The sequence below is a fragment of the Citrus sinensis genome, chromosome 4 (assembly GCF_022201045.2).
Source record: "Citrus sinensis cultivar Valencia sweet orange chromosome 4, DVS_A1.0, whole genome shotgun sequence".
Taxonomy (NCBI): domain Eukaryota; kingdom Viridiplantae; phylum Streptophyta; class Magnoliopsida; order Sapindales; family Rutaceae; genus Citrus; species Citrus sinensis.
In genome coordinates this window covers 20,307,829-20,320,214 of record NC_068559.1, presented here as the reverse complement: position 1 = coordinate 20,320,214, position 12,386 = coordinate 20,307,829, and positions in this window count along the sequence as shown.

Sequence of the window (12,386 nt, the reverse complement as noted above, 5' to 3'; positions counted from 1 at the left end):
ATAAAGTGCTCATCATGCCAAATAGTAATGATCTTGCACTAGGGGGCCGGTATACCTTGCAAAATCTAGACAAATTTATTGTCTGTCAATGATGAGTCAAGACAATTCTCATAAATCAAAGAGAAATGGTGAATAAACTTACCAAATTAAGTACACGGATCGTATTGAGACTTTACCTTCAACCATGCTTGAAATTATATTAGCCACTCATAATTCAACTAGGGATAAAATGATAATTCTATATTAAAATATGTAAAAATATAAGATAGAGTATGAGTTATACAAAATGGAGCTTAAATTTGGATTTAGAGCTATTGAATTTAGGGGGGGAAAGCCCTGTATTTATAGATATAATGGGTAAATCATGGTCATCAGATGAAAACAATTCGAGCGCACATGATTGCGCCATATGACAAGCTCTAATTAGATGGAACACATTATCAAGACTATGATTTGGTGTATTGTATTGTAACATACATGCATTTTTCAGTCTAATAATATACTGTCGCGTCATTTAACAACACAAAAGTCAATAAGCTTTGATTCAGTGTATTGCATGTAACATGGGCACATTTTCGATGGAAGAATATGTCACGACATCATTAGTCAACAGTAAACATGTATATAGGTTAAATAGGATGCTGCTATATCATCAGTCAATGCCACGTTATCTGACCAATTAAAATTGGCATACATCCTAAAACTGTAATTTTACCTTTTATGCTTTTCTCAAGGTTTTTAGTTATTATGAGCTCAAAAATGCTATCTATTCTACTGTCCAAATTATAAAAAATACATACAATTAAAGTTCAAGAGACTTAAATATATAAAAATATAGATGTTAGTGAGACTTAGAGTGTAAAATGATGATTTTATCTTTTATAAATATACACTCTCCAGCACTCAACACACTTGAACTTTCATTAAAGATCATCTAGAGCTTAAATTTTATATCCATTAGGGATATGACAACTTTATATTTTACTTAGCGCAATATCCATCGGATTCCAAATCTCATATTATGACGTACCACATTAGGGACATGATAATGGATAGAGGTCTTCCCAATCCTTTACCGCATTTACTATTTTAATTAAAATTTCCCAATAATTTAATAGAGTGAAAATAAAGATCCCCGTTTCTCTATTCCCTACCTGATAAATAATCCTCTTTTTTTTTAACAATACATATATAAAAAAGACAAATATAGCAAAATACAATAAATTTAAGCGAATTATCGTTAGCTATTATAACATCATTATAAATATAAAAATCATCATTATTCATTAAAACATTGTATCAATCTCTTATAGAAGCAACATCTTTGGATCACCAATATCTAAAGCTACCATAGTGATTATCATGACTGTCGTGCTTGTTTTCATATCTTCATGACTTAATAATATGAGTGTTAATAAAGCCATTAATTTTTGTACAAACTGATATGCTGATGTGACATAAATTGACTAATTGGTTTTCGGATACCATATGGTTTAATTTACTAAAAGAAATTGATTAATTGGATGAAAATATAAAATAAAAAAAATTGTGTGCATCAAAAGATATATAATCCAACCAATTTAATCATGTCATATCAATTTGTACAGAAGTTTGTAACTCTTTCATTATAATAATAATATTACATTTTAAGGTAATCTATAAAATGTAGGCTATTTACATTTTTTATTTTTTATTTATAAAATAATTACAACTTATTTTCTCTTTACACGTAGTTATAAAGGAAAAATGATTAAGCTAAAACAAAAAAAAAATCACTAATTAAATTAGATAATATATGCTTATATGTAATCATTTTCTTGATTTATGTATAATGCAATTCTTGATTCATATATAATGCAAGGAAGTGCTAATCAGTAAATACATCCTCACCGGTTAAGAATTTAGAGGTTAATTTTTCTTCATTCTTGACCCTATAAAGGTCCCTAAAAAATCTCTTATTATTAGGAAATAATCACTAAAAACCACACAAAAGATTTAAGGTAGAAGCTCATACCACACAATCTTATTATCAAGGTATAATCCCAAATTAACCCAAAACAGAAAAGGTCAAGACTTCCAAATTGAAATCCAAGTGTTAAGTTAGAATGCCATTCAAAAAATCTATATAAAGCCCTGAAGTCAGAATAAAAAAACTAATCGCCCCAAAAAAAAATATATTAATAAGAGTTGAGTTGAATATATATTTGAATAGAATTAATAATGGCTACCGTCTCCAAGTTCACATCAAGGCTAATGATCTTGACAATTCTTTCATTGCTGGTGCTAAATTACCAAGTGGGAGCATCTGATGACAATATAACAGAAACAAGAGAGGTGGCGAAGCAGAAGAATTGCAAATTATGGTATATGCCAATACCATTTTGCAAGAATGAGGAGAAGAACACGACGACGACGACGAAGACCAAGCTTTCGCTTGGTTTTGCCAACTCAATGCGGGGCGCTGGTGCCCTTGATTTCAAGAAAATGAGGTCTGAATATGAAAATGAGAAGCCCTAATTTCTTACAGAAGGAGTCGACGATCCCATCTGTTATGCATGAAGATGGAATATACTGCTCCATGCAAGATGTAGGGACTAGGGAGGCACGGTTAGAACAACTAAAATTTTGTTTGAGACGTGGGCCGAAATAAACAGGACACGTACCAAGTGTAATTCTTTTACTACCAGTAAAAGAATAATTGTAAATACATATAGTTGGGCTGGGGATTTAATTTATGCCCATATATAAATAAATAATATCTTAGGCCACATTTGTAAGGTATGTGGAACCCAATAGAAAAAAAAAGATTTTCTTAAAGAGTGGAACTACTAGCATCATTCAAAATCCTTTCAAAACCCTTTTAAATTACACGCAATCAAAAATGCAAAATTATATCACTTCTGAAAATACCCCTCTTTGTTCCATAATTACCCTCCAATTTTATTTCTTATAAAATGATAAAATTGGGAGGAAAAAAAACCTCTCTTTCTGCAGATGCTGACACCATAATCATAACCAATCTTCGTAAATTTGATTAACAAAAAGGATGGAATGAGATGTAACTTTAAATTTCCCCATTTTAACTTAATTATCTTTCTATTTTGTGACAAAAATGCCTACTATTTGAATATAAGATACCCATTAATTCATTTCTTTTCAAAGATCAAAATTCACTTGTTCCACAAAAAAAAAAAAAAAAACTTTGAGGCAATTCATTAAAAATGAGTTCTTTAATAACAAACTTGAATTCAAATATAATATTTTAAAGTCCTTTTTATAATCTCTTCAAATGAAATGTTTATTTTTCATTGATGGAATTTTTCTCTATTCTTTTTGTTGACACCAAAATTTCGCACGTTAACATGATTGGGTGTGATGAGTTCAAACTTTGATGATGTGTTTGTAAAAAAAAAAGGTTTTGATCTTTAGACCAATACTCCTCATCTGAAAAATAAGAAAATCTTAACGGTGTGAGTGTTGTTGCCAGCAAAAACCTCCAATACTTAAGTTAGAGATTGAAAATTACATCAATAACAGCTTTGAAAAAGAGAGAGAGAGTTCCCGACTTTTGTTTTGAGTGTCTTCATACCAAAATACTTACCTTATGATTGAGAGGTCCTTTTATAAGAAGACCTCATTGAACTAGCGTTGCATTTGAATATTTCAAAAGGATTGAACTAGTGTTGCATTTGAATATTTCAAAAGGATGACATGTGCATCAATTACTCCCAGTTTTAGTTAGAGAATAATATCTTAATTATTGTCATATTAGGTTTACCTACCCGATGCATGTGATCGGTAAAATAGGACACAACAGTTAATCCCCTAATTTACTTGTTTTGTGCTTGGAGTAAGAGAGTAAGTAAACTAATAAGGCTAAAAAAAATGTTGATTCCTATTGGTCAAAAACCTATTTAGTACAAAGACATCATCAAGGTCTTACCTCATCGCACCCAACCACGTCAACGTGTGAAATTTTAGTGCGAACACTTTTAGTTATTTATTTTATCTAACTTGATGTAAATCTTGAAATTTTTATTTGTCAATTTATTTGGACATATGCAACAGGCAATAGCTGTATTTTTACTGTCCATGAAAATTGAAAACCAGTAAACCCTAGTTGGGAAAGAAGGGGTGTCATTCGACATTAGGGTTAGAATTGTAAACACAAATAAAAGGGATTTTATGAGGAGTTTTGAGAGGTGCTTATAGCATCACTCTTTCTTAAAAATCTTCTAATATTCTCTATACTAATCCTCGGAAATAAAATCTTCATGATTCTCCTTGATCGGCCGGAACAACTTACTTTACTAAAGGGGAAAAAGCCACTGAGACCCCATGATTTGTTTAGATATAAATAAATCAGTTGGATTCAGAAAATGGCCGAACAAGATGGCAATTGCGCCCTTAACCCAAAGTGACTGAGTCCTAACTGCATTCTTTATAAGGACAATTGTACAATAAAAGGTTATACATAACCAACTTAAAATAATTTTAAGAGTGTTTTTCCCCCATATTAAAATGATCTATATTTTGGGCTAAATTTTTTACATCTCTCGTGATCAATTTCTTGAAAAAAAATTGCATAATATTTTTTTTAATAAAAAAATCCCCCCATAATCTAGTTTGTTAACAAAAAATGATATGAGAATTTGTATCTAACTAATTTACGAGACAAACCAAAAATATAAAAAAGTCAAATAAAATCTTACGAGACAAACAGAAGGGCTTGCACAATCAAAGTCAATAAGGGAACTCTAGTAAAACGATTGTTTTCTCTTAATATTTTGGGTTAAGAATCATTTTCTCTCTAAAATACTATTACCCTCTGACCGCTATTACCGTTGACGTTACTAATAAAATTGTGCCTAGCATGGTAAAATCTATTATTTATTACTTGTGTTTCCAGAAGAAGTGGTAATTAGATGACAAAAAAAAACGGAAGTACACCCAAAACGATTTATCTTATTAATAGAAAAATAATTAATTAATACAAAAAATTATTTCGGATGTACTATTATTATTTTTGGTACAACGGGGTTCTTAAAAATAGCTAAAGAAGGACAAGGTGGGAATAGGCAACCCCGTACATTTCATGCTTATGCTTGAGGAAAGGGAGCAAATCAGTAGGGAGAACATTGAAATGGTGACAGCCTATGGGAGAGGCAGGGCATAATTAGCTGAGAAATCTGCGGCAAAACTCGCTTCACTATACAAATGATTGATGGTGATGTTAACCAGCCTCGCTTCAAGAGTTCCTTGATAGATTTAACTAACGGGGTGTATTCATTAGCCGAAACCAATGGATTAGCAACCGAGTAACACATAAACAATCCACCTCAACTTTCAACCAACGGAATCCCCTTTGCCAAGCAATGCTCAAGAGTCAAGCCTTGATATAATCCCCAAAGCTCAGTCACTGTAACAGAGCAAGAGCGCATGCCAAAGCCAACAATCCACTTCCCATTACTATCACGAATAAAACCACCAGCACTAGATTCGACAGACCGCTTAGCAGCACCATCTGTGTTAAGTTTGCACCAAGGCCAAGTGAAGGGACTCCATGCGATCCATCTCTCCAATTTGCAAACTCCCAAATGCAATGGTGAATCATTTAGCTGCTGAATTTCCTCAGCCCTCATAAAAAATATCATTGACCATGTACTCACTATCCAAAGAATAGTGATTAAATAGAAGTTGATTACGCCAAAACCAGAGTCTCGAGATAGCATCACCAAAGAAACACCTCCAGTTCACCTCCTTCTTAAAAGGCCAATTGTTCTTTAAATTCTTACTCATCCACTCCCTAAGATTGGAAGAGTAGAAACTTGTCGGTAAGGCGCGGGGATGACACGGTTCCAAACTCTTTTGGCCACCATGCAATCGCGGAGCACATGTAGTGCACTTTCAAGACTCTCACCACAACGATCACAAACACTCCCTGTTGAATTATACCTCCTCATAAGCTCAGCCTTGGTCTTTAAACGATCATGTAACACGAGCCAGATAAATAGGCGAATACACTGTGGACCTTGCCAACTCCAAGCTAATCTCCGGACATGATCCACCATGCCCTGACTCTAATTAGAAATTGCGTGATATGCAGACTTTATTGAAAAAATGCCATTGGTGGATTCAGCCCTGTAAACTTGGTCTTCACACCTCTGATCCATTGACGGTTGAAAGGACGCAATTCTGAGTATAATATTATTTTTGTTATTTTTATCATTGACCATGCATTATTTTTTTTTGTCAGTATTCTGTCAACTTTTAGTTTCCTTTATCATTTTTAGTTATTATAATTTTCTAGAGGCATGGTTATTGTTGCTCAGTAGTTCGAAACCCCTAATGGAGACTTAATATCGCCAATCCGGTCAAGATGTTTGCACTCAAAACGTTACTCCCCTTCTCTCTCTATTAATTTGAACAATGTTTTGCCAAAAAAAAAAAGGCTTCATAAAATATCGTTCATTCATTTTCTTTGTATAGTGGTGGCGTGTCAAGTAGTTGCTAACATTTTCAAATCATTACTCGGTCCTGTTGGACTCGACAGGGTAATTTTCATTAGAAATTGCATAATTTATAGAAACACATGAACTGTGAGTGGCTTATTTATTGGAGCTTAGTGAGTGAGTTGATTATATTGCAGTTGCTTGTTGATGATATTGGTGAAGCAACAATAACTAATGACGGTGCTACGATTCTCAAGATGTTAGAAGTTGAGCATCCAGCTGCCAAGGTAGATATTAGTAGTTACATTTTTCTCTCTTGGATCTCTTATCTATAGTTTTGTGCGGGTGTGTGTGTGTTTGCTTTGGTTCTTTATCCCTTCACCCGTTCCTCGTGGTTGTTTTTTTCTTTTATGAGGTGGCAGGTACTTGTGGAGTTGGCTGAGCTTCAAAATAGGGAAGCTGGGGATGGAACAACATCTGTGGCTATCGGTTCTGCAGAGTTTCTGAAGGTAATTGAAGCTTAGTGTGTTTCTAGAGGCTGATATATTGTCTACACTCAGCTTTAAACTCAGATGGATTAGTAGGAGATTTATGATATTGGAGAGTATGCAGACTTGGCAATTTATGATCCGACCGTACATTTTGCAGAGGGCAAATGATCCGATGAGGAATAAGATTCACCCAACATCTCTTATCAGTGGATACAGAGTGAGTAACTCTTGTTTATGTCGTGCTTTTTATTATAGATTTATCCTCCATATTTCCTCATTTTTTTTATTATGTGGACACCTTGTCATAAGCTAATCCAGCATAAATGCATGTGCTGTATTTCGATGCTCTACAACACTGAATTTTATAACTGCAGCATTTATATTTATCTTATCTTAACCAAAAAGAAAAGAAAGAAACATTAATTTGTATTATCTATCATGTATTTTTTATTGGCAATTAATGTTTTAATCCCTGAGTAGACTTAAATTCTTAAGAATTGCTTTCAGTAATGCAAGCGGAGTGTAATAACCAAGCCTCTTTTCTTATTGCTGACTAGAATGAATTGAAATACAGAGCTATTCTGGTTTATATAGAAACAAAGAAATAATGACAGCTAGCATAGGGGTATTACATGGAAAAAAATAAAAATGATTCGTGAGAATAACAATCATGAACCAATCATATTATGCTTTTAGAAGGTTCAACTTCTCCATGCTCATGTGCTGATATTCTTTAGCATAACAGTTTTGTCAGCTCAATAAATTCGACTCATCTTCCACATTAGCTGGCTACAAATCAGAGTAGCTTAGGTGGCATGCCAGCTTGGCTTCAAGGTCAACCTTTGACCCTTCACAGTTGTTGTTTTCAACACCCTCTCTCAAACTCAAGGTCTTGTCAATGACTTTGAGTTTGTTCTTAAAGCAGCTGAACTTGTAGTGTGGTAATGGCTTGGTTAACACATTTGCAATTTGATCATTGCTGCCAACATAATTTATCTCCAATTCTCCTTTTGTGACTTTATCTTTGAGAAAATGAAGATCTATCTCGAAATGTTTTGTTCTAGAGTGATACACTGGATTTGCTGCTATAGCTGCTGCACTGGTACCGTCACTCAAGATAATTGGTACATTTTCAACCTCCATCATCAACTCACCAAGTAAAGATTTTATCCATGTAATTTCACTCTATATTCTGATTCTACAGTGGACCTTGCAACTATGCCTTTTTTTCTCGAGCTCCAAGCAACTAGATTATCTCCCAAGTACACACAGTATCCACTTATAGATCTTATGTCGTCTGGATCAGTTGCCCAATCTGCATTTGTGTAGGCAATGAGATCCAAATGCTCAGATTTTTTAAACCTCAGACACATATTCATTGTGTTCTTGAGATACCTCAACACTCTCTTATATGCCACCCAATGTGGTTGCCTGGGATCTAAAATAAACTAATTGAGCTTATTCACTAAAAAAGCAAGCTCTGGCCTAGTCAGTACTGCATATTGTAAGCTTCCTATGACACTCCTATAGAGTGGGATCATGAAATTTATTTCCAACATCTTTCTTTAATTTCTCAGAGGTGTTGAATGGTGTTTCTATTCCCTTGCAATCTGTCATCTCTATTTTGTCCAGCAAGTCTTGAACATATTTTGCTTGAGAAGTAAGATGGAGTTTTGATTCTTGAGAACTTGTATCATAAGAAAGAAATTCAAGTCTTCGAGATCTTTCAAGGCAAAAGTTGTATTCAAATCTTTTACCACTTCTTCAATACCTTTGCTGTCACTTCCTATGATTATGATATCATCTACATATATGAGCATAATAATTATTTTTTATTCTGCTCTTCTGAAAAACAAAGATGTATTACTCCTAGAATTTTTAAATCCCCAACAGCTCAAAGCACCTTTCAATTTGTCAAACCATGCCCTCGGAGTTTGTCTCAATCCATAAAAAGTCTTTTTCAATTTGCAAATGTAGTTTGGCCTGTTTTTGTCTTCAAAACCCTCAGGTTGTGGCATGTATACTGTCTTTGTCAAGTCCCCATTTAAGAAAGCATTGTTTATGTCCACTTGCCTAAGCAACCAGTCATTGTTTACAGCCAAGGTTATAATGATTCTGATAGTTGCAGCTTTAACAACAGGGCTAAATGTCTCATTGAAATCAAGTCCTAGAATTTGTATGAACTCCTTTGCAACTAGCCTAGCCTTATATTTGTTAATAGTGCCATCCGAATTTTCCTTCACTTTGTATACCCACTTGTTTCCAATCAGCTTGTAGTTTTGGTTATTTGGTATCAAGGTCCAAGTTTTATTCTTCATCAATGCATAATACTTATCCTCTATTGCCTTTTTCCATTTTGGATCCTTTAAGGCATCTGAGGTGTTTTGGGAAGTAAGGGTTGTATTTTGCTCGAAACCTGGTAGAATTTTGGTTTGAAAATGCCAGCCTTGGACCTTGTTATCATGGGGTGTGAAGGCAAGTTTTTTTTTGTGTGGGAAGGTTCTGATTGTTTATTTCTGTGATTTTTGGTGGACTGTGAATTGAATGAAAATGAGGTGAATGTGTTTGAGATGAATGACTAGTTGAGATTGTGTCAGTGTCAGTAACATGTTGCATTTCATTCTGAACTGGACTTGGGTTGCATTCTGTATTTCCAGTAGTGCTTTGAGAATGAATGTGAGCTGTTGTTACTTGTGTGAGGTTATGGGGACTATTAACTAAAAATGACACAACTTGAAACTTTTCAAACAATGCAACCTCATCACCTTCCTTTATTGACTCTTGTTTGCTAAAGCTAGAATCGTTTTTGAAAGGAAAGAAATTTTCATTGAATTTGACACCGACTGAGATGTAAATTCTACCTGAGTCACTTATACAGACATATCATTTGTGAGTATTGCTTTTTCCCAATATGATGCATTTGGAGGTGTGGAAATCAAATTTATGTTTGTTGTATGGTTTTAGATATAGGAAACATTCACAGCTAAAGACTTTAACTTGTGTGTAATCGGGTTTGAGAGAGTATAGTTATTTAAATTGTGTCTTATTTTTTTAGCACAGGTGAAGCAAGTCTGTTATTGATAAAGGTAGCATAACTAAAGGCTTCTTGCCAAAACTTTAAGGGCATTTTGGCTTGAGCCAGCAGGGCAAGTCCAGTCTCCACAATGTGTTTGTGTTTTCTCTCAACATTGTCATTTTGTTCATGCAAGTAGGGACATGAATGTCTTAGAATTATTCCCTCTATTTTCAAATATGGTTCAAAGGTTTTTAATTCACCTCCCATGTTTGTTTGCAATGCTTTGATTGTTAGGTTTAATTGTTTTTCAATTTGATTTTTGAAAGTAATGAAAATGTTCAGAGCTTGAGACTTTGCTGCTAGAAGGTAGAGCCATGTGTATTTTATTTTGTCATCAACAAAAGAAATGTAGTATCGGTGTCCATGAGTTGAAGGAATTGGTGCTGGTCCCCATAGGTCTATGTGAATTAATTCGAAGGCTAATTTAGTTTTGACTTCAGTGCTTTTGAATGGTTGTATTGATTGCTTTCCATACTGGCATGCACAGCAAAATGAAGGAACATCATCTTTATTAATTTTGAGCTGATTACAAGATAACAAGGTGTTTTTCAAGACTAATATACTAGGGTGTCCTAGTCTGGAATGCCACAAATCAATTTCTTTTGCAGCTTGTAAATTATTGCCACTTGACTTATTAGCTACACTTGACTCAACATTGACTTTGACAGACTCATTACTTGAATTAAAAGACAACATGGACACTGGACAACTAATGTTGTTTATTGACTCTAACTTTGAGGAAGCAAATAATAAAGCAGCATAAGGAATTTTGTTCCTGCTCAGGTTAGCAAGTAAGCACAGCAGCTCATATAGCCCATCTCTAGCCACTTATTTGACCAGAATTTTCCCTTGTCTCTTGTCCTTAATAAAACAAACATATTTTTGAAACTCAATATCAATATCATTGTCATGTAGTAATTTTGAGATGCTAATAAGGTTATTGATTATGTTAGGCACATATAATATATCGTTTAAGGTAATGTGCTTGTGTGCTTGTGTGGATCATATGTGGGCAAATCAGAGTAATCAATGTGACTGATCAAGAGTCCTTTACCATTACCAATAGCTAACTTATTATTACATTAGTATTCAGAGTTGATGTTGATGTTTCCAAGAGTGTTGGTCATGTGATTGGTGGCACCACTGTCAAGATACCAGGCTCCACTGCTTTGACCTTCGGCTGCAGCTACATACGTACCCCTTTGTTCTCTCATTCTGTTTGGTTGTGGCACATAGTTTTTTCTTAAATCTGTGCCAACACTCAGCTGTTATGTGCCCCATTTTCCAGCAGATTTGACACGGTCCTTTTGGATCTGAACCATTGTTATCAGCCACTGCTTTTTCTTTTCCTTTGTCTTGAGGGTTCTGATTGACTTGGTTATTTGTAGGATTGTTTCTAGGGCTTCTAAAGACTATTCCAGGCAGTTATTGATGGGTAGCTCTCTCATTGTTGTTCCAGCTTCTTCTTCCATTCCTCATTTATGCATAGTGTTTAGGAGAAATACGTCGACGAGACCAGGCATGGTGAGCGGATATCTGATGGCAGAGTTCTGCAAACCGGTATGTCCCGTAAAAGCCCGGTGCGCGGGGGAACAGGAACAGAAATATCCTGCTCACCCACGAGCACGTCATCCACGAGGCCAATTTCCTGTAAGAGGCATAAGGCCATTCCGGCTAGAGGTCGAGAGGCGAGGAGACCCGGTCGACGGCAGTCGGCAAGACGAGCTCCCCAGCCCGAGAATCTAGGTACGATAGCCACGCTTTTCCCAGAACCGTGGCGTAACACGCAAGATCTCACAGAACCACGACAGCCACGCTTTCCCCAGAACCGTGGCGTAACACGCAAGATCTCACAGAACCACGACAACCACGCTTTCCCCAGAACCGTGGCGTAACACGCAAGATTCTGCGTTTGCCCATAACGCAACAGTCAGAGTCCCATACTGTCTGGGAAAAAGCGGAAGACTGGGATTCAGGGGAAGCTTATAAAAAGGTAGCCAACGAAGGTAAAAGGGTTAGCATTTTTGAGATTAAAAAAGAAATTCAAAAGGAGAGAAAACCACGAAAAAGCCATAAGATCTGTGGCGAGCGTTCCCGGAACCTTCATATCTGACTTGAGCGTCGGAGGGTTTGCGCCGGGAAAACAACCGGCGTACTCTGACTTGTCTGTGTGCGCAGGAACCTCTGGAGAAGAAGCCTCACGAGAAGACCTTCTGGTCGTGAAGAAGTTGATCGGGCAGAAATCCTGGTCGTAGAACGAGGAGAACCGGAATCCCGCATCAACAATTCCAACCCCAGTGGTTCGAGTGATAGTTGATAACACAAACGTTGGTGACAGAATCTGGTCGGTCCAAGGGCGAGCAGATT